We start from the raw sequence: 27948 nt of genomic DNA, 5'->3' as shown, positions 1-27948 counted from the left end.
CTATATGTATTCTACAATCTTAATGTAAATTTACTCAGATAACAACATCTTAGATGAAAAGTAAAGCTTAAACTGAGAGAGTGTGTATCACAGTGCCAATTTTTTAATTGAGGATAAATCATTTTCTCTAAGAGCTACATTTTCCTGTGAGTGAAAATTAGAGACTTATTTTTTTTTTTTTAGAATAAATCTTTCTTGAGGTGTTAGTTACTTAACAGGAAATTTTACCATGCTACAACTTTACTAGGTAGGCAAGTGATAATCTTTATTATCAAGCTCTATCTGGGTATGAGAAAAAAAAAATATATATATAATTTCAATCATGACTGAGATACGGGATCTCATGAAAGTAATTTAATGAAAAATTAAGGTAAGATATGTCCTATCTCAATATTCTGTACTAGGTGTTTTATTTAATAGAATTTAAATTATAATGAGCAATCCAGAAAGTAATGTATGTTTGTGCCTAGTGTGGAGCTGGATGGGGATAGAGCCGCCATCTTGGCATCAAAACGTTTCTACAGTCAGTATGCATCAAGCTTTTATAGCATGTGGACTGTGATTTTTCTACTTGTTCGAAGTGAATTTGTGAGATGTGCGCTTTTGAGATGTGCACTGCACTGCACTTCAATAGAAAATCGAAAATCCTGCTGTTGTTAGGTGCGTTCAGTGATGAATTGAAATTCATCAGCAACTTTGTGAGGTGTACAGAGATGGAATAATGAGTGAAGGTGGAGTGAGGCAGTGTTTCATTCAGTTTAAAAGTGGCCACACCGATGTTCATGATGAGGATTGCAGTGGTTGGCCTAGCCTTGTGACTGATGAACTGATAAAAATCAACGATAAAATTTGTGAAAATCACCACATTGCGATTACAGAACTCTCGCTTCATTTCCTTCAAATTGTATCAGGGAAGTATGGTTATCATAAGCTGGGTGCCAAAAATCTAAGGCAGCAGAGAAGGAATTGAAAAGCTTGTGCATCGTTATGATAATATCTCAATTTATATGTAAAAAAATAGTTTAAGATTGTCCCTTTCAAGTATGTAATAAAATTTCTTTTTTTTTGGTTGGTTTTATATTTCAAAACGTAACTAACTTTCTGGACAGCCCTTGTATATATTTACACTAAAATGCATTTTATTTTCACTTTGCCTTTGCTTCACTTTCATCTTTGCCTTCTGTTCAAAACTAAAGTGAAAGATTTTTACATGAGGGGCTTTGTTTATTTCAATTTATCCCTATTATGTTGACTGTCTGTTGTGTCAATTATGCATAATCCATTTAACCTGTTTTAGCAAAACTTAAAAAATAAACTTATTTTTAACTAGGCATAGCAATCTATATACCATTGAAATCTTAGGTTTGTTTGCTATTTTTTTCAATTGAAACAAAAGTAGGCCATCATCCTCTTCATGAAAATTAGATTTTTGTTGTTTACTTGTACTGGATACACTTTACCATAAAAAAAAATGCAAAATGTATCCCACTCCTCATTCAGTATGTTTTTCTAATTTACAACCTCAGGGTGGATATTATTAGTTTTTACTGGCCATTTTTTGACATATGAAATGGCAGTTCCTTACTTAAACTTAAAAAAAAAAAACTGTTCAGAGGCTCTCTTCTATTGTCTAGAGGCTCAACTGTCTAGCCAGGGGGCTCTGCCTCCTGGACCTTGACATGTTCATAATATCCTCTCATGTTTGTTAGAATGTTAAGTATTTTATATATATTCATTAAAGAAAAAAAGAATTTTAGTTCATTATATTTAAGTAAAAGAATTTTACTTAAAATTACAGAATACAATTACATTACAAATATAATTAAGTAAAAGAATTAATACATTTACATGATACATATATATGTATACACACACACATATACACATCATTTGTATCAAGAAGCATGGTGCTTTTACACTTATTTATTTTTATAAAATTTCCAAAATACTGTCTATCATAGTTTTTTTAACAAATGTAAAAAAATAAATAAATATAATAAATGATAATGTAAACTATGTACTGTTTATAGTACACAATATAATCTATTAAAATAAAAATATGAGCACATACTGCAAACAAACAAACCAATGCACCACAATCTCTGTGTGTAGTCTTAGTTGGGACAGTTTTACAATTCTCAAACTCTTTTACAATAGTTTTTACCAAGATGTTTACTTGTCCAAAAACTTAATTACAGATCATTAAATCCTCAGCACGCATTTAATGGATGTACAGATAAAACCTGTAGATCAAAACAAACACTGGAGAAAAGATCAAGGTAAGGGAAAAAGTGTATAGTGAAAAAGGGATGACTATCTGCAGAGTGACCATTGCAGAATGAGACAAGCAGCCCCACCTAAAGGTTCCCCTCTAAGCAGTAAAGGGATCTCTGACCATTACTTTAAAGAGTGCATGTACAAATTGATTTTCCTCAGGGTACTAAAGAACCACTTAAGAATAGGCACAGAAATTCTAGGCATTATTACTTTTTTTTTTTTAGCAAACTAGAGGATGAGATGAGTTAGGTGGAAGATTGTTTTCCTCATACTCTTTCCCAGAATAGTGTGATGTGAAGAGAAGTATCTTAAATGAATTTTGTATCAGTATTTTTTTATCATTTTCTTATGCTGAGCTGCACTTTTTAATGTTATATCATTTTTAGTTTTGATGTACTATTACAATTTTTGGAATACATTTTTTTGTTGAGTTTTTTTATAGTTAAATCATGTCTTTTTTCACATCATGGATCCCATGTTTTTTATCTTCCCATTCATTTTCTCTAAAACTTTTTTTTCCTTTGCCACCAGAATATCATTCATTCAATGGTTAATAGGTTGCCCTTGTCTTCTTTTCACTGGAACGTAATCAAACACTTCATTAGATTATTTAACACCATTCATCCTTTGTGAATATACCCCTTCCTTTACTGTCCTCCACTATATTCCTCCTTGTTGAATTATTTTTTTTTATTTTCCCTTAAGTATACTAGTTATCAACATTTATACAATCTTGTAATAAAAAATCCCCAAAAAACACAACCATGTGCTAGTGTGTGGTACGCATGGGAGATGAAAAAGCAGTGGATCGCTCACTCGCACCAGGTTGAGCGTATTCATTAACTTCGTATTTGTTTATGCTAACTAATTTTCTAGTCTTTTAATTAGATAAAAATGACTTATTTCTTTGATTTATGGAAAAATAGGACTTAAGTTTGGGGAATTTACTTATAAAAAGTCTGTTTAAATTTATGTGCAATAAATTCCCAATTTTTATTCCACTACTGATTAAGAATTTTTTATTTTACTTTTTTATCGGTTAGATCAAGTTTATTTTCATCTGACTTCATCTGTCACCTGACTTGTTTACGACCTGGAAATTAGTTTTTACTTAAATTCCTTTTCACATAACTTCCTAAATCATATTTTATTATAAGGGATATAGATAATCGCCATAAAATATTAATTTTAGTAAAAATAATAGTATCAATATATAATTATAAAATAAAACATAATTGTCTGATCAACACTAACTGAAATACAGATAATTTTTAAAATATATATATATTTATTATAAATCTATCATCTTTCAAATATGATAAAAGTTCATGCAGATTTAAAATTCTTTCAAAAAACCAGTTCAATATAAGTATGAATAAACTGCACAGTGACAAAATATAAACGTTTCTGATGCGCTAACATATGACACCAATCAACAGTAATACGCTGACCCCCTTCAGTAGTGATAGAAAAGCTGCTGTACACTATCATGGGTATGCCATGGTCAGCGAGTTGCATGTGTGCATAGACTATGCACCTGCAAGTGCTCAGCACTGAATGTGTTAACCTATTCTATTCTGAAGATTTCTACACAAGAAAGCCGTATGGGTAGCTAAGATCCTCTTTCTGTTTTTTCCTATAGGCAGCATACACTCAAATATTGTCTCAGCACAATATTTGAGTGTACAGTTTTGCATAGAATTTCCATTTCTTTTTTAGTGTCATTCTGAATCTCCTTATATACAACAAAATTGAATTTAATGACTGGATTTTTTTATTTTGTAATCTGACTTGAATTTGAAATTTTTAATAAATAAGATTGATATGAACCTGTAAACTAAAACAAAGTTATTGATTTTTATTTCTTAATTTTTATCTTATCTATTTAAATCTTAGGTAATGATTCATCATGTAAGAGATCTTTCATGTATTGCTGGTGGACAAGAACCATCAACTTATGTTAAAGTTTACTTAATGCCTGATCCTGGAAAAGTTACCAAAAGGAAAACTAAAGTTGTACGTAGAAGTTGTCATCCATCATTTATGGAAATGGTTTGTACACTTCCTTTTTATTTGAAAAAAAAAAACAACTATTATATCTAGTTTCATTTTTTCAAGCCGACATTGACAAATTTATTTATTACCCAAATAGTTCATAAATATTCTGTTATAAAGAATCATGTTTAATTTAATTGATGTATTAATTTTTATAACTTATAAGTAGAAAAATAATAATTAAGTGCAGAAAAATTAAAGAAATTGATGTGCAGCGATAAAGAGCAGTTTGAACACTAAACCCTAATTTAAAAAAAAATAGGTGACAATATATTTAGATAGATGAGTTACTGAGTAAGTGAACAATTTTATCATACAATACAATCAGGGAGGGAGTTGCATAATGACCTTTCTTATAAAAAAAAGAGAACAAAATACGTATTCTTTTACTGATGAAAGTTACACAATGATTGATCTCAGTAAATTAAATGATGGTTAACTTTTCTTGGTCAACAGACCAAGGAAAAATGATAAAAATCAGTTTCTGTGAATCCTAACTAGGATAATAGTCCAAGATAACAAACAAATCAATTAGACTACCAAGAAGACTTTATTTCAGCCAATCCTCATGGAGAAACGATCCATTGCAGTTATATGTTTTTCATGAAATACTGGTTGAAGTCGATGAAGCAAAATAGTGGATGACTGTTGTTGAATAGATGGTTGGTAGCTGTCATTGTCATTGCATTGGCAATTCATACTGGCAAACACTAATGCGTGATGATTGAATAAAAATTTACAAACTATTTGAATTTCCTAAATCTGTTTTGATTTTGTCTGAATTTTAATAAATTTTTCATTAATTTTTCTTATTCTTTAGAAGCCATATATATTAAAGTTTTATTTTAAAAATTATATTATTTTTTTACAATTTTTTTTTTATTGTTATAGTTTATAATTGGTTAGTTTTTTGTTTCTAACTGATAGGTTTTTTACTCACTCATTGTTATTTTTTTTTTGTGAGGTCCTTTCATAATCTCACATTTGTTGTGTGCTATACTTGAAATATTTACCTATTTTATGTTTTTTATCAAAATTTTATTAATGTTTAATATATTTAGCCTGTAGTACATAATTTTGTTGCTAATTTTTTTTGCAAAATAACCTGTCTGGCTTTATTTAAAAAACCAACTTAACTTTGAATGTTATTTTTGGAGAAAACATTTAGTTTTAAATAAATAAAATGTACACTTAATGTATGTTTGGTTATCTGCTGTAACATAGGCAGTGTGCCATAACTTATGTCATTTGATGACATAAGACATAATTTGAAATGTTTTTGAAGACTTTCTAAAGAACTGGTAGTGTCTTATATCACCCATTTCTAGAATGGATTTTTTTTTATGAAACCAGAAAATATTATTTAGGATCTTTTCAGTTATCTGTCTACATTAGATTTTAATAATTTTTAACATCGTATTAAAAAATTCAAGAACAAACCTTTATTCTGGAGTTCAGTATGAAACAATATGTTGAAGTATTCTTTCAAATAAATCATTACCCTCGTGTCAGCGACGCCACATAATCTTGCAGAGGTACAGGTTAATAATGATTAACCTGTACCTCTGCATTGGACAATGGTCCAATGCATGCTGCACTACTGTTTTGCCAGTCTCCACATGCTTTCTTTTGCATATGCATATGCAATCCCCTTCCAGGGTTAACAAAAGTGTTATTATGTGACACTATCTTATATTTGTAGCCTACACTTTCCAATCAATTGTAAACCTTCAACCCATCCAGTATTATCATTATGCCAGGTAGAATGAATTGTTAAACAGTAGATAATATTTGTTCAGCCTTAGATATTATCAGCAGTCATCAAAAAAAATATTTCTACTTTTTCTACAAAATATGTCAATTAACCCACCCCTGGTTCAGGAAAACTATGGCTGACATGATATTTTCTATGAGAAAATAAAAGCTGTTGTTTGTAATGCTGGGTCACCATTTGAATTAGATTTTTTAATAAGTAATTAGCTGTCACTTCACACGTATAATTTTTTTCTGATCTAATATTTTTTATGCATTAATTTCAAGTTCCTTTTCGCAGTGTTTTATGCAGATAGATAATCATTTATATTCATGGCACTGTGTTTTCAATCAGCTCTATGGCCCAAAATTATGCCGTTGCAATTCCATTTCATGACCTACAAGCTTCAAGAGTGCTTCATGGGTTCTAAGAAACATCATGATCTTGAAAAAATTTTATTGCATCTTCTTGAGATTTAATACTTTCAACCAAGCAAATGAAACTCAGGTCAATTATTTATTTAAATTAAATTATAATACATTTAATTTAATTATTATTTGTTCCTCTGAAGGATAGGAGCATTTGATTGATATGTTTTTCATACATTTCATTTGATGTTATCACTTCAATCTGTAGAATAATCTGTGTAGATAGATAAACGAATGGGATTCATTAACACAACATTTCTAAAATGCAATTATTTACATTTGTTTATCACGATTAGTTTAATGTAGAATTTAGCATCATCAAGGCTATCTTGTCTGACTTTACTACATTTTTAATAATTTTAGTGATCTCTTGAAGCTTACCTCTCTACTTCCTATCCCTGATATAACTTGAAGGATGTTCTATTTTATTTTGGAATGATGCAAGCATTCTCTTTAACACAAGCCCCTATGTAAAAAAACAACATTTAAAAAGATTAGCTGTGTCATAAATATTTTGAGGTAACTCTTTACCAAAAATTATTATGTATATGATTAATTGTTGTTCTTACTGCGAGTGTCTGTATCTACTGTGAATATTGAATTCACAGTATTATGATGCTCAAAAACAAATTTGATGATAAATTTTAGCCATCTGGAAGTTCTCACCAAACATTCTGCCTATAAACCGATCGTTCCTTCACTAAATGTTTTATCTTTCTGTACTTCACTTCCAACTTTATATCATTCTTCAGTTGAAACCTTCCTCTCACTCCTTCCACCGTACTGCCTAGTCTCCCTGTTTCCACTTTATCTGTTCAATTTATTCCTTAAAAACATCTCCATACTCATATTACCTTCACTTCTAGTCTTTTTCCTGAGAATTGATATTTTTCTCCATAGAGTGCCACATCTCACATCTCTTTATCCCCACATCTCTTTATCTGCATGTTAAAAGTCTGTTTTGCCATTGGAATTTTTGTTTATTGTTCTTGACCGCTACACAAGTTTTAATCTTGCTGTTCAGTTATTTAAAATTATTTACTCTATTTATTCTGTATTATTATATACTTGTTCTTTCATTCTTATTAACCAAGCTCATGCTGTTAATTTTTTTGTATGTTTGTGCACACTTGTCCAAGCCTCAGGATTGCATTTGATTCTTCTTTCGCAACAGACATCTTTTTTTTTTTTCATATAGATATTCACTGACAACTTTTCTCTAGATAAATCAATAGGATAGGAGAAAAAATTCTATTTACTCCTGTACCGCATACCTCAGACATCCCAATTCATACTCACTCTCACTTTAAAAATTTATTGCAATAAATAAATAAATCTATGCAAATAATTTTTATTTTTTTACTTTTCTTTTGTTTAACGAGTTAGAATATAGAATGCCGATTGAAGTTATACAACATCGTATTTTAGAAGCTACCGTATGGAATCACGATCCGTTACAAGAAAATGAATTTTTGGGTGGTATATCATTATCGTTATCATTGAATTTATCTGAGGAAACAATTAACTGGTATACGTTAGGTAATATACATAGATAACGTATCACATTATTAACAATTTATTTTGTATGCTTTAGTATGTTTATAATCAAAGAACGCAGTGGAATGAGGATGAATAAGATCATAGTCACCTTGTGTCGGTATAATTTTGAAATAATTATATAAGGAAATTTTTGTGCAGTTAATGGTAAAAAGTGCTACTGTTAACATTTTATACATATACTGTTAATTTATATATTTTTATTATTAATAGTAAAAAAAAAAATCATGCATGAAATTTTTATAAATACACGCATGAATTTTTGTGTTTCGGCACACACTTGTATAAGCTGTAGCTTTAGGATTCAGTACAATTTTTAACAAATTATTTCCAGTGACATCAATATAAATGTACTATGAGTATTAGTGAAACATAATCATAATAATATTTGTTACGGGTCATTGTAAAATGTTAATAATTTGTAATTACATACTTATTTCTCCTACAATTTCAACATTTTGAGAGTTTTCCTTTAGAAATTTATTGTAAGTGGTTTTTTTATTACACTTATTGTCATTGATGTAAAATCAATGATATGAAAATTTATATTTTTTTTATGTTTTGAAAGTTAAGTCTTAATGTTATTCACCTTGTATAAAGTATTATTTTGTTGAAGGGTCTTTAATATTTTTTTAAGGGATACTGTATTAAAGAACCACAGTAAAATCACTTGTATTACATTCTAGTTGTTAAAAATATTGATCGATGTAAGTTTTTTTTTAATCTGGCTTTTTATAGTCTTTATGGAGAGATTGCTTTTTGGTTTTATGCAACATAATAATCAAGTAGGAAATCATATCTTAGACACATTTAGATGGACATGATTTCAGAGTTACATAATTTTTTGTTCCAGGTACATGCTCTAGAAATATCAGCCATCTAGCATGTTTTAAATGACAGTTCTTAAAATAAAAACAAAAATCAGTAAAAATTTTAATTTTAAAAAATTAATTTTTTTTAACTTACTAAACTTAATTTGAGAAGTAAACAGAAACTGTAACGTAGTTTGCCATTTTTACTCTATAAAAATCAGATTAATATAGAAAATTACACCTCCGTAGCACATAAATGTATGGCAGCATTGTTACATGCAGTCTCACATTAGCTTCATCATTGTCATCTATAGAAATTTTATCCAGTTTGTAATTTCACATCTAAAATCAAAAAATAACTATTTTAAAAATCAGAATTTTTGTATAGTATGTATTATTTAGTTGTTTATTTTTACTCGATCAGCTAGAGTATATTTTTAACAGGATCCAAGAAGCTTGAATAGACTGAAAAGTTTTATTAGTATCTTGACTTAAATCCACCTGGTGACTACTTAGTTTATCTAAGTATTTAGTAGTGATCATTTAATTTTTATTATTACAATCTAAATAACAAATAAAAAAATTCATTTATTTATATATAGTGAATAATGAGCTCGTTTATAACGAGAACTTGGGTGTAACAAGTAAAATTCCAGGATTTGTTTGGTTTTCTATCTTACTAATGATAAATAAACTTGCTTTTAGCAAGGTATCAATGCATCATAAACTTGGTTATTATGAGAATTTTCATTTTTTTAAATACTGTAATTCAAAAAAGTTAAATAACCAAATAATCTCAACGCAGGGGAAATTCCATTTCATCATTTACAAAATATACATTTACGATTTATATGTAAAAATTGTGACATTTTATCTTAGGCTTTTTCAGGTCTGGTCTGAAGGGTGAAATAAAGGTTTGTAACAGGATGTTTTACAGTATGTACAATTCAAGTATGTACAGTATAAGTTCCATTGTGATATTACAAAGGCTGGTACAAGTATTTTAATTACTCGGGTTTTTCTGTTTGCAAAATTCAAAACAAACTGTATTGCACATTTTAAAATATTTAAGTTAAAGTCTGAAGAGGGATGTGGTTAAAGATAAATTTTACCTGTCCTACCCCGCTGGTAAATTCAGTAGTCATAATTTTCAGTTTAAAAATACAACACCATACCGTATAATCAGTTAAAACACTGTATCGTGAGTGATAAAATCCAAATTGTCCAAGAACTGGAACGAGGCCTATCAAATTCAGTTGTTTGCAAAAAACATGGACTTTCTTCATCCACAGTTTCAACAGTATGGAAGAGTTACAAGAAACTTACGAGTGCTTTTGAAAAAATCACTCGCAAGGAAAAAGACTCAAGCTACGGGACAAAGACAACTTATCTAGTGCCCTCTTATGGTTTAATGTGAAAAGAAGTAAAAATCTACTTATCAGTGGTCCAGTTTTAAAAATGCAGGCTTAAAAATTCACTATAAATCTCAGCTACACAGTTTTCGTTTGTAGCAACAGATGGTTAGACTGTTTTAAAAATAATTTTTTTTTATAAGTGATTTTTTAGATTTAATAAATAGAGTTTGTACGTAAAAATGTGTGAAATAGAAACTTTGTGTGGTTTTCATTTGTTACTTTCCTTGATGATTTTGGTAAGTTTTACTGCACACTGATTACCATTTTGTTGTTAATTCAATGAACACTAACAGTTTTTGTTTAAAAGCAACAAAAATTGTATTACTTCTAAATTTTATTTATTAGTCTATAATAAAAAACATTGATATTTTATTTTAAAACAGCTTCATCTTAGGTATACAGTATATTTTTTGTGTTATAATAGAAGGTAATGACAACGTAACAATTTATGGTTACGAGGTGGCAACTTGGAAGTACTAAGCCCTCGGCTGTAACGAGCATATTTGATTGGCCCGTTGAATGTAAAAAATCAAATTTAAAACATGCTCTGTTCAGTGGACACACCTAAAATTTTTCATTATATTTTTTTATTTCATTTCAACTTAATCTCCACAGTCATCAGTAATTATACGGGAACTTGTTCCTGAAACTTTTTGTTAGACCTAAATAAAGAAAAGAAAGTTAATTCTATTTTTTTTTTTTTTTTTTTTTTTTTTTTTTATTAATAATAATTTTCATCTACTGTAAGAGTAGCTTCGTCACTACTAGTAACATTATAAAATATAGATTTTAAACCATTCGTAAACTGTATCATACATGTCGAATATCATCTTGCAGCTTGTTATATTTTATTAATGACTATTATTATAAAAAAGAAGTGAATAAAAATCAATAAATTGTTAGAATAATATTATACAGGTATCCCATAAATCTTTAAATAGAAAAATACACTTTTTTTTTATGAAAACCATTTTTATTTGTATAATATGTTCTCCATAACTACCATTGTTTTGAAAACATGTTTCAATGCATGTCCTCCACTGCTGAAGAACATGTAATGCCGTAAGTTTTTCATACATAAGAAAAATAAATTTTTTCCTTCATATGGAAACTTATGAACACCTCTGTAAGAACCTAGTGCTATCTTTTAAGAAATCTTTGTAAAACTATTATAAATCAATTACAAAGCATATCCAGTCAGCTCTTGGAACATTTTTTTTTATTCAACTTTGCTTTTTTACAGTAAAAACCAGTTGAACCATTTATTTATATATTTATTTATATATATATATATATATATATATATATATATATATATATATACTTTTTTTTTTGTAAAAAATGTAAAACTTAATTGAGTTAGTAATATTGTATTTTGTAATACAAAATATTGTTAATTGTAGTGGCTTTTCTATAATCAGTTAATATTATTTCAAGATATGTAATGCAAAGTATTATTGTTGTCATGGTATTTTTATTTAATGCCAGTTCTTTCATTTAATTAACCCATTTTTATCTTTAGCCTGTAACAATTTGTTTTAAATATTCTAAAACTTGCCAACTTGAATAATATGAATTCAATCATTTGACTGGTTTCATGCAGCTTTACAAGATTCTCTTACTAATGCCAGTTCTTTCATTTAATTAACCCATTTATATCTTTAGCCTGTAACAATTTGTTTTAAATATTCTAAAACTTGCCTACTTGAATAATATGAATTCAATCATTTGACTGGTTTCATAGAGCTTTACAAGATTCTCTTACTAATGCCAGTTCTTTCATTTAATTAACCCATTTATATCTTTAGCCTGTAACAATTTGTTTTAAATATTCTAAAACTTGCCTACTTGAATAATATGAATTCAATCATTTGACTGGTTTCATGCAGCTTTACAAGATTCTCTATTCTTGTCTATTATTTATGATTACTTTTTTACAATCTTCAACAAAACCCATCAACATTGATAATGGTATACACAAAGTAAAATTACCATCATTGTTCGTGTAAATTTTATTTTCACCATTCAACCACCCAGCTCTTTCAGCCGATGAAAGTAAAGATTTTATTGAAATCTGGTAAAAAGTGGTTGTAGCGATAATCATACATGATTAATTTAGCCAAATCCATTATGATTAAACCTACATATAGGTTTAGTATGGATTAAACCTAATGCAGGATAAATCCATATTTAACCTACATTAGGTTGAAGAAAATAATTATATTTTCAACATTGATACTCCAACCATATAGTTTCCATAAATTTAATACTCTTGGACTTATGTGTAGTATTTTAAACGTATCTTTGTCATTACCTAAACACATATTGATTCGTTTTCTTAAATTATTAATAGTTTTTCAATAAACACTGCTGATTAGTAGTTTATATACGTTTTTCAATCTTATCTTTTGTACCACACTACGTGTTGAAATTTTTCTCAACAATCTTTCAATCATGGAGATTGATTAAAACAAACAGCTCAATGTATTTTCAACAGCACTAACCCCTGTTGAAGGTATAATTTTAAAGTTCTATAATGTAGGACATATTTGCTTTTATCATCTACAGTGCACAATAATTTTTTATACTCTACACGTTTGTCATCACTAACAAACGGAGAAATCATACTGTTGGGAATGGACTTTTTCTTTGGTGTGAGTTAATTTTTGTGTTCATGTAGGTTTTTTTTAACCTTCGGAACCACTATTAGATGTTGCTTCAGAGGATAAGATGAATGAAAATTTTTGTAGCATGTGAAAATGCCATGTCTGACCGGGATTCAAACCCGAGGCTCTGGATGAAAGACCGAAACGCTACTACCAGTCGCACCACAGAGGTCGACTTGCAGAGGTGTTTAGGATATGATTAATGAACTTCAAAAAAATATAATCCACCTTCGCATTATCTTTCACATCATTTAATTTGTTTAGCAGATATATACTGATTGACCTGCAAAATAAACTGTTGCATCTATAAATTTTATTGTATTTTATTACTTTATATGAAATATTTTGTTGTTTGGGATTTCGACTAGCTAACTTTAGATACATTAAGATTGCAGTTGTGGAATCCTGAACTAATGATGATGTTATCAACAGTATATAGTAGATGTTATAATAAAATACATTAAATAAACTATGAGTATTAATTGCAGAAGCCGAGGGTATATTTTCCTTTATTAACTGCATGGTGAAAGAGCAATTAAGGTAATGCAAAAAACATGTATTAAATAAATAACAAACACAGCAACTGATGCAGAACCCAAGGATATATTTCCATGATGAATATGTGTTTGTTATTTAATTTACATATCTCTTAATTCCACACTTCTATTTCTAATAATTTATAAACAGCTTAAAAGTTTTCATATACTTGTCATTCTCTACATTTTTATAACTTCTTTGCTTTAAAAAAAAGTTACTTATAATATTTAGCTTATTGTTACCATATTAATCTAACATTGTAGCGTCTTACCTTTAAATATGAATTTGCTGCCGATTTACATTCGTTTACATATCCATTTTCATACCCATTTCCATTTTCACACAAATCATAAACCTCTCTTGAGTTGCAACCACAATCTCCACTCTTAAAATAAAACAAAAAAGAATTATATAAAATAAAATTATAAGAAATTTTATAATTGTAATTTTATTTTATATTTTTATAATTATTTCATAATATCTTAAGTTTAACTGTTCATGTGTATGGATTTTTTTCAAGGTTCAGAATATTATAAATTCTGGAGTAGAGTAATATGGTTTACAGATGAAAATGCTGTCATGCATGCCTACAAATTGTGGATATCTGATGAGCTTCTCTCTGTCAGTTACCTAGGGATGCACTCAAAGAGGTATGGTTACTGGTACTTTTTGTTAATTTGCAACCATGAACAATATCCAGGATCGCTCAGTAAACTCAAAGTCAATTCTACGGGATTTCTATTCGCCAACTAAGGAAGCTTGTCTCAAAAATTCTTAGAACTTAATAACCTTTCTTAGAACTTATGACACATAACCTTTCTGACACATTTATGGCATCAGTGACGGTAACAAACTTTCTTTTCTGAATGAAAGTTAAAATTATATTCTGAACGGATAACTTTGGGTAAGTCCAGTAACTAGAATATATAACCCAGGTTTAGTGACCATAGTCTAATAACCATGAAACAAATTTTCATAAAATGTGAGCCCCTGCACTCAGTGAATAATCTATTATAACCTACCAGAGGTCATACATATCTTATTCCTGAACTATTATAATGCATGAAATTACTCTTCCCTTCTTAATCAGTATCATGTTTTATTGCTTTTTCTGAAATAGAAATTTTTCTGTCATATTTCCTATCATACATTACTCTTTTAAGTTGTATATCACATTGACGGGTAATAACCCAGAACCAGGTCATTATAAATATCCCATTTTCCAGAGAAAAAAATTTCTTCTTTTTATATTTGCTGCAGACACGCAATCAATCAACTATTACAACAGTTCACAAGATATTTTATTGAAAATATTTGTAACAAAACTAATACATACGGATCACAAATTGCTGCCAAAGACCCAAAAAATCATGTATAATACACGCTTTAAAGAACTGACAGTAGTTGTACTACTACTACTACTACTACTACTACTACTACTACGTATACTGGTCTTTTCTTTCCTACTGAAACGATAAAGGATAAACAACTTTCAAGACTATTACAAGATGCATCACTTATTTAATTGGTAATGTTTTTCCGGTTTATGAATCTCTATTGATTAATTATAATTATGGTATGTCTACAATTCATAAAAAAGGATATAATGTCACACATCATCTTCATAAAGTAATGCTTTAAACAATCATCTTTAAAGTAATGCATGAACAATAAAATGCTCGAGACTTACTGTTTTACTAAAGAACTTACTTCTATGGGGTGATGGTTTTATGGTGATTATGTATGCAAGTGCAGTAGAATATAGAAAAAACAAAACAGATAACTACAGGATGACAATGTATTCTCTCATGGAACCACAGGCTAATATTTAAGATTAATAATTGTGATGGAAAAAATTATAGATAGGTTACAGAACCTACCTGCAGTGAAGTTCAAAATGTAAGAAGACTAAACCGCAACATAATATGCTAATGGAATAATGACTAATAAATATAAAGTTGTAAGAAAAGTTAATCATATATACTCAAAAATGGTATGGTCATTTTTTTACTTAAGTGTCATAAAAAAACAACATACATCACTTCTAAGTGTGAACTACAGACTTTATGAAAGGTGTGGATTGTGGAGATCAGTTATTTTCTTACTATCTAAAGGAACATAAAACACTTAATGTTAAGTAAAAAATGTTCCTTCACGTTCATCAGATTGTGCTGGTCAATAGCCAGTTACTTTATAAAAATACAAAAGAAATTTCACTATGATTTTTAGCTGGCTGCTGAATCGCTTCTTCCATTTGATAGTAATAGCAAGAGTCAATAACCTAACACACCACACTGCAGCACAGAGGACACTGCACTATAAAGCCCAAAGAACATGATTAAATAAAAAAAAGCAATGCAGGAAATGCTTTAATAAACAACAAAAGGCTTTTTATTGTTTATATAAAACCTGTAAAAACAAACCAGGGTTGTGCTCTGGTAAATATTTCAACAGCTGAGCCATTTTAGCTCTATGTCTATCTAGGCAATTATATTATTTTACTCAAGGGTACAAGCTAATAAACCTTATTTTTTTGCCTTTTTTGTCTGATGTTTTCCTTGTAATCTTTAAAATGGATGAATTGATTTTTATGAAATTATGTCGATACCAATTAATTTGAATTTATCAAGGAAGAGTACGGTTGGCTATCTAGGGACCTGTATTTCAAAATTATTATCAAGAGTAGAATCATTTCTTTAACGTTATTAGTAGGAATCATTTTCTACTGATGTACATATTTTCATATTCTCCCTCCTTAATTTTCTTCTTAATTAGTATTCTGTTGTAGCATAGCATCCACGTGAATTTACAAATCCATTTTCATTTCTGTTTTCGGAATAAGAGTTTTTTCCAACACATACTTGAGAACTTTGTTGAGTATGCGGTGGAAAAAAAAGTCCTCCATTTTGGTAAGAGTTACTGCCATTCTAAAATGAAATCAAAGACTATTACATAAGATATCAGTTAATGGTAAAAAAAAATATAATGATAAAGTTAATACTATTACTACTTTAAAAGAAATAGTAGAACTACACTCTTTGAACAGCAAGTTATTTCTGATAACTTTGATAAAAACATAAACAAAAAAAAATGAGTGAATGAAGTTAATAAATAAAAATGATTACACCAAATCATTACTCAGCTTTGTTTAGTAATTATTTTACTTTTCCATAAAACTAACAGTTTTATTGTGACATGAAAACTACATCCAGTGTTTCACTACACAAAGTTACTAAATAAATACAACTATAGCCACTGGTACTTTATCATTTCTAGAGCTTTTGCTTTAAAAATATTTTAAGGTTTATAAAAATCTCACAAAAGTTTTCTACGACAATATCAATAAAAATATGTAGCAATATTATTAAACTTTTTTTTTCAGTTATGTTGCTTATATAACTTGAAGCACACTTGCAAGTTCCATATATTCTTTAGTTATCTGGGATCAGATGTATCCCTGTCTGGGATCAGTCGAATGATATTTTCCCCAACTGCTGGATTGGTCAGCATGGACCCAATAAAAGAGCTTGTTTTCAGTGGTCTCCAAGACGTGCAGACCTCCACCCATTTGATTTTTTTCTTTGGGGTTTTAATCAGGATGTTGTATATGTGCCTCTGCTACCTAATAAACCCATCCAATTTAGTTTTTTTGAAATATTCAATGTGAGCACTTTTTATCACATGGCCCACATATTACCGATAGAAGAGTTTGTTCCATACTTTAATCAGCATGTCTGGAGTAATAGAAACGACATCTGCTTCAACCTGAATTCCAAGTCGGATGGGTTTATTAGGTAGCAGAGGCACATATACAAGATCCTTATCACTTCAGACACGCTGATTAAAGTATGGAACAAACTCTCCTATCAGTAGTAATATGTGGGCTGCATGATAAAACGTGCTCACATTGAATACTTACAAAAAACTTAAAGAGTTACTCTTTCATTTTACCTGTGATTTATTATTGTAAGTTAAGATTAGATATATTAAGTAGCTTTAAAACCCTGTTAATCTTTTTTCCACTCTGTATTACAGCCAGCATCCTAAAATTTCAGTGTAAGTAAGTAGGCTCTTATACATTTTCTAATCTGTACTGACTCTTTCAACTTGCTTATGTTATATTGCCAGTCCTGATATCCTTTTACTCAAAATGTATTGTTTGAAATTACTGTACTAAAATATTCCTCTTCTTCATTTTAATAAATTTAGTGGAGACAAAAGAAATTGGTAGTGATATTTTGAATATAACTTAGATAAATTTTTTTAAGTCTTACATTTGCAAATGAACTTCCAAATATATTTCCAGTTTTCACTTCAACTCCACAAACTAAACAATATTTTTTTGCAGACAAACAGTCATTTCCATTCTGAAAATGAAACAGAACAAAAAATTTGTATTGTATAAAAAATTTATTTAAAATTAATTATTAGACTAAAATAAAGTGGTTAAATTAATATTCACATATTTGTAACCCAGTTATTATACTGATACTATAATATGAAATTCTATTTGGCCATTCAGTAATCTGTATTAATACTAACTACTTGGAATGAATGTTAAATTAGAAAAATAAAATGAATGCCATCACATCCACTATGTATCACATTAATAAATTTTATACTTCATTAACAGATAAATATAATTAAATAACAACTATAATTCTTAATAGTAATATTATAACAATTCATATAATTAACATTAACAGGTTATAAAGTATTTTTGTTGTAAAATAATCCATTAATTAAAATGAAATTGTTAGAGAATACTACACAATGTATGTAGAATAAATTTACTTTAAGTTGGAGGACTAAATATATTAAAAATGACAATATTAGAAAACAGCAATCTTTCTTGAGCGTGTTAACAGCAAATTTTACTTTTTCTTACTAATGATTCCTGCAATAGATTAATTTTTCCAACCGCATTCATTTCTTTTTTGAAGTGGAAAGAAACAAATAGCAATATTATCAAAGCCAATACATCACATTCAAAAGCTACTTGTCATTAGGTCACATCAGTATGTTCCTAAAGAGAAAAAAAATATTTATTTAATATTTTCTTGTGTTGTGCACTTTGTCAAAGTTATTGTAAAGACGTAGTTGCACAGAGCTGTCCAGTTACAGGAGAATAGGGATTGTTTGTGTGCATGTATTTATATACTCATATATTAACAATCATCAAAAACAATCGGAAATAGACAACAAAAACTCACTATCAAACTCACGTGCTTAATAGTCAAAGATAATTGTAATAGACTTTTTTTAAATACATTTTTCAACACAAGCTACAGAAAGTATAGAAAATTGGGAAACGTGTCCAAATGCATTTTCAATAATAACCACTATATGCCAACTGCCAATAAAGCTCACACAGAATAAATTTCTGGAATGCTTATAAGATCAAACTAACAGGCTGAAGTAACTACAAGTAAAACCAGGCTTTAAATCCTTCTTAACAACATATATGTTGTAAATTTGTATTGCAGTAAAGTCATACACTAACAGTAAATAAAAGTGATCTTCAAAAGAGTTAGCATCCACTTTCGATCTGCTGAGAAAGTTCTGTAAAATTCTTCTAAAACAAATAGTGAGAGGTTATATGATTCCTCCTGGATCAGTCTAGGTTCAAATTTTCATTCGAAAGTGAAAAAAAAATTAAATTACTCCAACCTTGTTATTTTATGTCTAAGAAAAGATGTTTTCAGAAATTCATTTTACATATAAAAAATTTCAATTGTGATACATGTAAGCAACAAGTGCAACAGGGATCAGTCAGAGTTACTATGTCTGAAAGTAATGATGTTCTCAGATATAGTTATTGCAGAATAATAATGTCCCTCATTATTGCCAACAGTTAACAGAATGATGGCTTTAATTTTCACTTTTTCTAATAAACCTATCAGAAAATGTTTCTTGTTTTTGAGAATGGCTGTGTTAATTTTTTGAAATACAATATTAACACTCAGAGTACAAAGCTCGGGTCCACATGATCCCAAAAATCACAATTATTATTTTTTTCAATTATTCATTTTCAAAAGTTTTTAACCTTTTAGGTATTTTACAATTAAACATTAAGAACAGGATTCAATCACAATTGGCAAAAAGTATGTCATATTTTTTGTAATAAACAGCTTGGAGAGAAAGATTTCTTACCTGAGTCACGAAGGATCCAAGTCAGTAAAGTTTCTTTCTTTTACCTGTTTAGCCTCCGGGAATTATCATTCAGGTATTACTTCAGAGGATGATATGTATGAGTGTGTAAATCAAGTGTAGTATTGTACAGTCTCAGTTCGACGACCATTCCTGAGATGTGTGGTTAATTGAAACCCAACCATTGAAGAAAACCGTTATCCACGATCTAGTATTCAAATCCGTATAAAAGTAACTGCCTTTACTAGGACTTGAACGCTAGAACTCTCAACTTTCATATCAGCTGATTTGGGAAGACATGTTTTCACTACTAGATCAACCAGGGGGGTTAACCTATAGAAATCAAGGTTCTTCTAGGATAATAGGCAAATAAATTTGATTTTAGGTTATGAAGTTACCTAACTTAGTTTGTTTTTAGGTTATCGGTTAACAGTTACTAGTGAGCATTTGTAGTGTCAACAGTACCTAATCTAAAATGAGTGAATTCAAAATATTTTGAAATATACAAGGCAAAGTAATAACTACAATACGAAGTAATTTACAATGCAAAGTATACTTTAACAAAGTAGCAATTCGGAAGTGATTAACATCGTTCGAAGTACCTTAAAGATTTAGGAATTAAACTATTAGAAGCAGCAATAAACCAAAGAGCCAAAGAAATTAAAAACACTGGAGGCAAAAATTACAGAAATCACATAATTCAAGCGATTGAAATGACAGGAAGAGAAATAACAATGAAAAATCTGATCACTTCCTTGTACGCCTATTAAATTACATTACACTTAATGAAAAGTACATAAAATTTTAATTCATTAAAAACTTATATTTTTTTCTTTTTTTTGTTGTTATTGAATCATTATTCATCGTAAAGATTCGATTTAAAGATCATAAGGTTCTGCATCCAATATGTTAACCTAAGATCCATCCTCCTTAATCAACAAATCCCTGTTACATTGATGACGAAATATTCCATTCTTTTTTGTGCTGATCATAACTTTCTTAAGATTATAATTTACTTTGTCCTCATACTTAACAAAATGCATTGTTTATAATAGGTCATCACCCACCTTTATTTACTTCAACATTCTTTTACCACTTCACATAAGGTAAGGTTACCTTACCTTATGGTTAACATTATGTTAATGGTTAACATTACTATGGTAAACCCTGATGACAATGACAAACCAATCTTTTTGAAGCCAGTATATATCATTTATAAATGTTTTCAGAGCTTTTACTTAAATTCCACTGATATTATGGTTTCTAATAAATTTCCTACATTTAGTATAGAGTTACTGTAAAGCTAGTTATGTCAATTAACACTTAAGTAGGACTGGTTGTGGTTTAAATTTAAGAATCTTGCTATATTCATCCAGAATACCTTTCATATTATCGCCGAATGATTTTGAAGGCACATGGCACCTTAGAATGTCATGGTCGCCCTGAAAAAAGCTCTTCAGATTTTTGGAGTGGTGGCCCTAAAAAGGACCGTTAGTGTATGTTTGGTGGGGTAGCCCTGAAAAGGGCTGTCAGGTCTGTAAGCAGGTCTTCGATGAAGTCGGCTCTGCCTGGCAGGAGGTGGTCAGGGAATCTGTGGTGATGGTCCCCAGAGCCCTGCATAATCAGTTGCTGTGCCATTTGGCTTTTATATAATCGCCTATGAGTGGCGGGAGGGTAAATTATTTTCAATACAGATAAATTATGTGAAACACAAATAAAATACTAAAAATATGTTTTTTTTGGATTTTTTTTGTAAAGTAATAGGTGATTTCTGTTGTATTTCTGGCCATATTTTTAAAAAATTTTGGCTGTAGCCCAGATGTTTGGGTATTGCATCAGGCTATTGTAATATCTAATATATAAAAAAAGAATTTTAAACAAATGTACTATATTGTATCACTTTCAATGTATTTGCTTTGATAGGCTGGAAGGAAACAGTAAGTTATCTAGACACTCACCAGATAACCGATTATGAAAATTTAACTACATTATCTTTTCGCTGTAGCACCAGTAAATAAGAAATATAAAGAACATTCCTAAAAATGTAACTTTGAACTAATGATACAGTAGGCCTATCATCTTCAATTTCCAACTTGTATGTGCAACTAATATTTATTGAAATTCATTAATAAAAATTCTCATGTTTTGTATTAATGTAAACCTTGCAAAATGAAAATTAAAAACAATTTTCTAAATATTATACAATAAATTAAGTGAATAAAAATAGTAATATGTGTATTAGATTAAAAAATCATAACTGCCTACGATTTTTAATTAAATAATTAAATAAAATTAATTAATTAAGTAATTTTTAATTCCATAATTCTTGGGGCCAGTATCATTAAAGCAGTGTGGGCTGGCAATTCACACAGCCATCCAACCTCCTAACCTGGATCAAAATCCCCAGATGCCCTGTTGACAAGATAGAAAGCTAAGCTACTGCAATCAGGATATTACTTAGGATCCCTACAATGGCTGACCCTCAACCGACCTGCTGCTGTCCCTGGACAGCCATTACCAGTAATGATGCTGAGCAGAAGTTAGACTCACAGCACAGAAGTACAGGAATCACTGGAAAATAGTAATACTGTTAGCATCTTATTTTTTATTTATTCGTACGCATTTGTTATGTACGGCTGTTATACATAATTATGGTTTTATGTAAACACATTTTATGTTTTCTGGTGTAAGTATATATACCTCTGAAACATAAAGTGGAACACATTAAAAAAAAAAAAGTTTTGATGTGAAACATCATAATGAGAGCAGGAAGATGTAACAAATGGTGTAGGGCAGTTCTGATCCAGAGAGAACTTTAGTGTTTAAATACTGTTCAGTTAGTTTTATTTTGTTGTTTTCCACATATTTATTTTTTCCATGCTTTCATGAACTAGATCAATTATATCTGTTGTTCTACACTATGTACAAACATAATAATTTTTTCCAAATGTTGAAAATTTATTCATCTACGATATGATAGAACCAAATAACGTTTTTGGTATAAGGTATTTTTTTAAAAATTAATTATAACAATGAACTTGCCTCTTCATTATAAACAAAAAAAAATTAAATAGTTCCCTGTAAACTGTATAATTTTAATCTATTGTTAGAATTCATAAAACTAAGTTAGGAATTGTAAGTTTTTTTTTTTTTTTTTTCTTTTAATGACACTATTTTTGCTGTTATAGGTTCAATACCAATGACGTTATGAATTCTCAAGCAAATCACATTTTTACCATTTCAACTCCTACGTCAGGGGTTGTAAATAACTATCGGGGTTAAAAAATTATGCTAAGCATTACTCATATGTTGTAAACTCATGACAAGTTGTAACTGTTAGTCTTATATTTAAAAAAAATAAGTTTTAACATATACTATTCCCCCAATATGTTTTACTTGTACACAGGGTTAAATTTTGTTTCAATCCGACAAAGGGATACACCGAAAAGATTGTGTATTTTATATTTTCTAAAACTGTTTAACCATTAATAAACTGCAGAATCAGACCAAAGTATTTCTGTAAATGAGATCTTACTTGTATTTAGTTTTAGGACTTTTACAAACTGGTAATAAAGGGGAGCACACATTGCTTCCTCCAAACACTAGGGTCTCCAGAAGGCAAATTCCTGTTAGGCTGAAAGGCGCTAGCACCGAAAGGACTCCAGAGGACAGAATGAAAGGTAATTATGCAGGGAGTACGAAGCTCATATACACCTAGTCTCCCACGATCAGCCCCAGTCAATTATTTCTCAATGGTTTAAAGGACCAGAACGCAAATACAAAATCCGTCCATAAATAAAATACATAAAATCTATAACCGCACACTAAATAAATAATGACCCACCCGATAAAAGAATGACACACCAGCAAGGGATACTTGTCCAGGTTCTGCAATTAGTAGGGAAATAATAAACTCTCGCTAACCTTGCGTTCTGTTACAAACAGGTAAAAATCAGAACCTGATATCACACCAAATATCATTAAAAAGATTTTATAATATATGTGTGTGTGTGTAATATACATATATATATGTGTGTGTGTGTGTGTGTGTGTGCACGCGCGCGTGTGTGTACGAGAGAGAGAGAGAGGGGGGAGTGAGAGAGAGAGAGACAAAAATATAGTTAATGGAGACCATTGTAAAATATGATTGCCAGGATGCTCTTCATCCTCCAAAATAGTTTCAATGAAGTCATAATGTTTCTGTTCAATATGTTTGTGACCAATCACTGGAGGGATTTTATCATCTGCTAGCAAACCAAAACAGCTTTTTAATGCCCCCTTTGATGTTAAACTCCAAGCTGACCCCCAGCTATCATTTTTTCAACTCCGGCAAACTGTAGACAAAAACCTTCAGTGTTAGAAGAAGGTGCGGGGATTGTGCTTCTGCGAATCTATTAATTATTCTCCTAATCTTGTAGCTGTTGAAAATATCTGCTGAGGTATTTCCAGCAATGGCATACTGGCAGAGACTGAATTGATGACTGTGTTGTGTTATCAAGCTAAGAGGGTCTAAAAGACAATCTCCAGTAAAGCCCATCATGGCTATGAACAGAGGTTGGTATGGCAATCAGAATCATCACAAGACAGGTGTCTTCCCCTATGACTCTTTGCCGATCCCAATCGGTGTCTCCTCAGCCCCTATTACTAATTTTTATTTTGTTTTTACTTGGTAGAATATTATGTAAAGGTGCAGCCAATTGAATATAATTAAGGTATCCAGAATAAGGTAACCTGATACCAGATGGAGATGTAAAAGATAACATAAAACCGTTGTGGAAATTCCTAGATAATGAATTTTCTAAAACTTTTTTTTTAACCGATAAATTTTTCTCATTTGTTAATCAAATGTGAAAAATTTCAAAGAAAGTTAATTATCTTCTTACTAACATTATACAGAATTTTGTTTTACAAACTCTGTATATTAAATTAAATATAAATTAAATTCTATTAATATAAAAATCATCTATTAATATAATTTTATCATCAAAGTACTATTACAGGATTCCATATCCTCAGTCATGATGAATCCATTTAATTGAACTGCATATTAAATAAAGATATTATAAAAATGGTGAAATGTCTGTTACATTACTATAATGTTATAATGAAAATTGCATATTAATGTATTACATGAGTGCTGCTTCATTGTTTTTATAAGACCGTATTCTTTAAATACTGTCAGATGGTTTATCAAATTGAAATTTTGTTTGTTATTTATATAAGTAATATTTTTCTAATATAATTAATTTTATGTCATTTTTATTAATTTCTAATATTTAAAAATTTGTATTTACATCGGAAATATTATGTTTTAGTTATCAGATGGTTTGCCATATTAGAAAAAACTAACTTATTAGTTTTAAAGGATCTTTTGATTTTCCTTTGTGAATATCACAATCATTTACATTTAATTTTATTAATTCCACACAAGTTGTTGATTTTATTATTATTATTTTGGGTTTTTTAAATATCTAATTATATGGTTATTAGGTTTGCGTGCTGGTTTAAATACTTCTTTACTGTAAGTTTTAATAATGTTTTCAATGATATAATTAGTATATAAACACTTTATGTATATGATTTCACTTTTTTGTGTCTTGTTATGTATTGTTTATAAGGTAGTTATAATAATATAATATTATTAATTAAAGTAGTAACATATTCATTTTCAATCGCTATATGTTTTATGTTTATTTTGTTACTTAACATTTCTTTGTTATTATATGGTTTATTTTAGTACTTCTAATTTTTAATATCTTTGTTTAATATGCAGTTGAATTAAATGAATTCAACTGACTGAGGATAGAGAATCCTAAAAAGTTACTTTCATGATAAGATTAAGGTATGACTTACCTCAATATTCTGTACTAGATGCGTTTTATGTTATTAGAATTTAAAATAAAATTTAACAGTACAGAAAAATAATATGAAAAGTATAAAAACCGTTTACCAACAAGAGTACCGAATTTGATAATGCTTCTTTCTTACCTTATGCTTATTATTTTTTTTCTAATAGCACTTTCATAGTTTTCCCTCATTATCGGTTAAACCTTTTCTTCCAAATCCATAATTACAGGAACTGACAGTGTAGTGTAGTGTAGTGAACTCCACTATTTTCAAAGAAAGCAACTCTGTATGTTACCTCTGATAAATCTGGTGCTTAACAGTTCAACAGAGCCAGAATAGAGAGCTGAAACAGATAGCCTGATAAAACAAAACAAAAATGATATAACAGATTAATACAGTATGTTTTGTTGTAAAACAATCAATTTTGTACACCATTTAAAATCAGTGGAGAAATGGTTGGCTACAGCACATGTAAACTAGCATTCACATTTAATTTTTAGAATGAAATATACAGAATCCTGTCTTTTCACAGTACAGAAGGGATTTATCTAGAATAATGAAATGAGACTAAACCGAATAAGAAAGTATTTTTGGAAAATATGTGCCGTCAGTATTATGAGATATAAAAGTTTCAGGACATCTGCTTAGCACCTGTAAATAATTTTCACAGATTACAAAAAGGATATTGAAAATTATCTCAAAAATATTACATTTAAAAATTTTATTTTTTAAAAACATTCAATAATAATATTTTTTATAAAATATTATACATTTATGGTTGGTTAAATGGAATATTACATTTTTATGTTTATTTTTAAGACAACAGACAACTTTCAAAATCTTACTGATTAAAGATATTCTTTACTTATTTTAAAATTTAAAAAAAAATGAATTTTGAAGAAATTCAGAAATAAGAGTAAAAGTACACAGAAAATTTTATTCAGTCTCTTGGATACAAGAATAGAAAGTAACAAAAGTTGAGTTATAAAAGGAACCTCACCTAAATGAAAAGATAAGTAAGAGAGATGAAAAAGATGCATGATTGAGATAATACAAAATAATCATTTATGGAACTGTTAAAAAAATGGTAAAATTAAAAAAAGGAACAAATAAATACTATGAGCAGCATATTTGTAAATATTCTTATATCAAGTTTTCATGACATGTGAGAAATATGGCTCAAGTCTAAACACCAAAAAGAGTAAATACATGGTCGTCAGTAAAGATCAGGTGAGCGGAATCATTTCACAAGCCAAGTGTGAAGATGTAAAGGATGAAAATTCTGGTGAAAGATATAAAGTATTACCTGGAATACCAAAAATACATAACATGATATACCTATGCGACCTTTAATTAATTTCACAACTGCCCCTTCTTACATCATCTCTCAAATAATAAATAAAATACTTAGAATCAAAATGAATTTGGATTATAAATATAACATAAAGAATGAATACAAACTTGTAAATAAATTAAAAGATTTAAAAATTGGGGATAACACCAGGATCGTTAGTTATGACATAAGTAACATGTACTCCTAGCACACCCATAAATGAAACAATCAACATAATAAAAAATAAATTAATACAAAATCATGAAGACCCTTCATTTATTGATAATATTATCGTTATTAGAAATATTTGCCAACAGAATTATTTTAAGTTTGATGATAAATTTTATACTCAAGAAAATACCTTACTAATGGGCTCTCCATTGTCAGCCATCATATCTGAGATTTGTTTTACAAAAAGTAATATTGTTTATAGCATTACTTTTTTTTTTTTTTTTTTTTGTTTCAGTCATTTGACTGGTTTGATGCAGCTCTCCAAGTTTCCCTATCTAGTGCTAGTCGTTTCATTTCAGTATACCCTCTACATCCTACATCCCCAACAATTTGTTTTACATACTCCAAACGTGGCCTGCCTACACAATTTTTCCCTTCTACCTGTCCTTCCAATATTAAAGCGACTATTCCAGGATGCCTTAGTATGTGGCCTATAAGTCTGTCTCTTCTTTTAACTATATTTTTCCAAATGCTTCTTTCTTCATCTATTTGCCGCAATACCTCTTCATTTGTCACTTTATCCACCCATCTGATTTTTAACATTCTCCTATAGCACCACATTTCAAAAGCTTATCTTTTCTTTTCAGATACTCCGATTGTCCAAGCTTCACTTCCATATAAAGCGACACTCCAAACATACACTTTCAAAAATCTTTTCCTGACATTTAAATTAATTTTTGATGTAAACAAATTATATTTCTTACTGAAGGCTCGTTTAGCTTGTGCTATTCGGCATTTTATATCGCTCCTGCTTCGTCCATCTTTAGTAATTTTACTTCCCAAATAACAAAATTCTTCTACCTCCATAATCTTTTCTCCTCCTATTTCCACATTCAGCGGTCCATCTTTGTTATTTCTACTACATTTCATTACTTTTGTTTTGTTCT

General features: G+C 29.3%; 1 long non-coding RNA gene across 9 annotated transcripts in view; it reads right to left on the bottom strand.

The window, feature by feature from the left end:
• Window positions 1-27948, bottom strand: part of LOC142332115 (uncharacterized) — a 54699-nt gene that overhangs the window by 6302 nt on the left and 20449 nt on the right. For 4 of the 9 annotated variants that reach the window (XR_012758159.1, XR_012758165.1, XR_012758163.1 and 1 more), the window contains exons 2-5: window positions 25639-25854; window positions 17775-17867; window positions 13772-13885; window positions 9037-9224 (exon numbers count right to left, since the gene is read on the bottom strand). This is a non-coding gene — a long non-coding RNA (uncharacterized LOC142332115). Of the gene's footprint in view, window positions 1-2071; window positions 2244-9036; window positions 9225-13771; window positions 13886-17774; window positions 17868-19653; window positions 19938-25638; window positions 25855-27948 lie in introns of those variants that run through there. The other 5 variants (XR_012758158.1, XR_012758166.1, XR_012758161.1 and 2 more) reach the window with 3 other exon arrangements.

This window comes from Lycorma delicatula, chromosome 11 (genome assembly GCF_047948215.1).
Source record: "Lycorma delicatula isolate Av1 chromosome 11, ASM4794821v1, whole genome shotgun sequence".
Classification (NCBI taxonomy): domain Eukaryota; kingdom Metazoa; phylum Arthropoda; class Insecta; order Hemiptera; family Fulgoridae; genus Lycorma; species Lycorma delicatula.
Note: the sequence above shows the minus strand (reverse complement) of the source record. Positions and strands in the feature narration are given on the sequence as shown.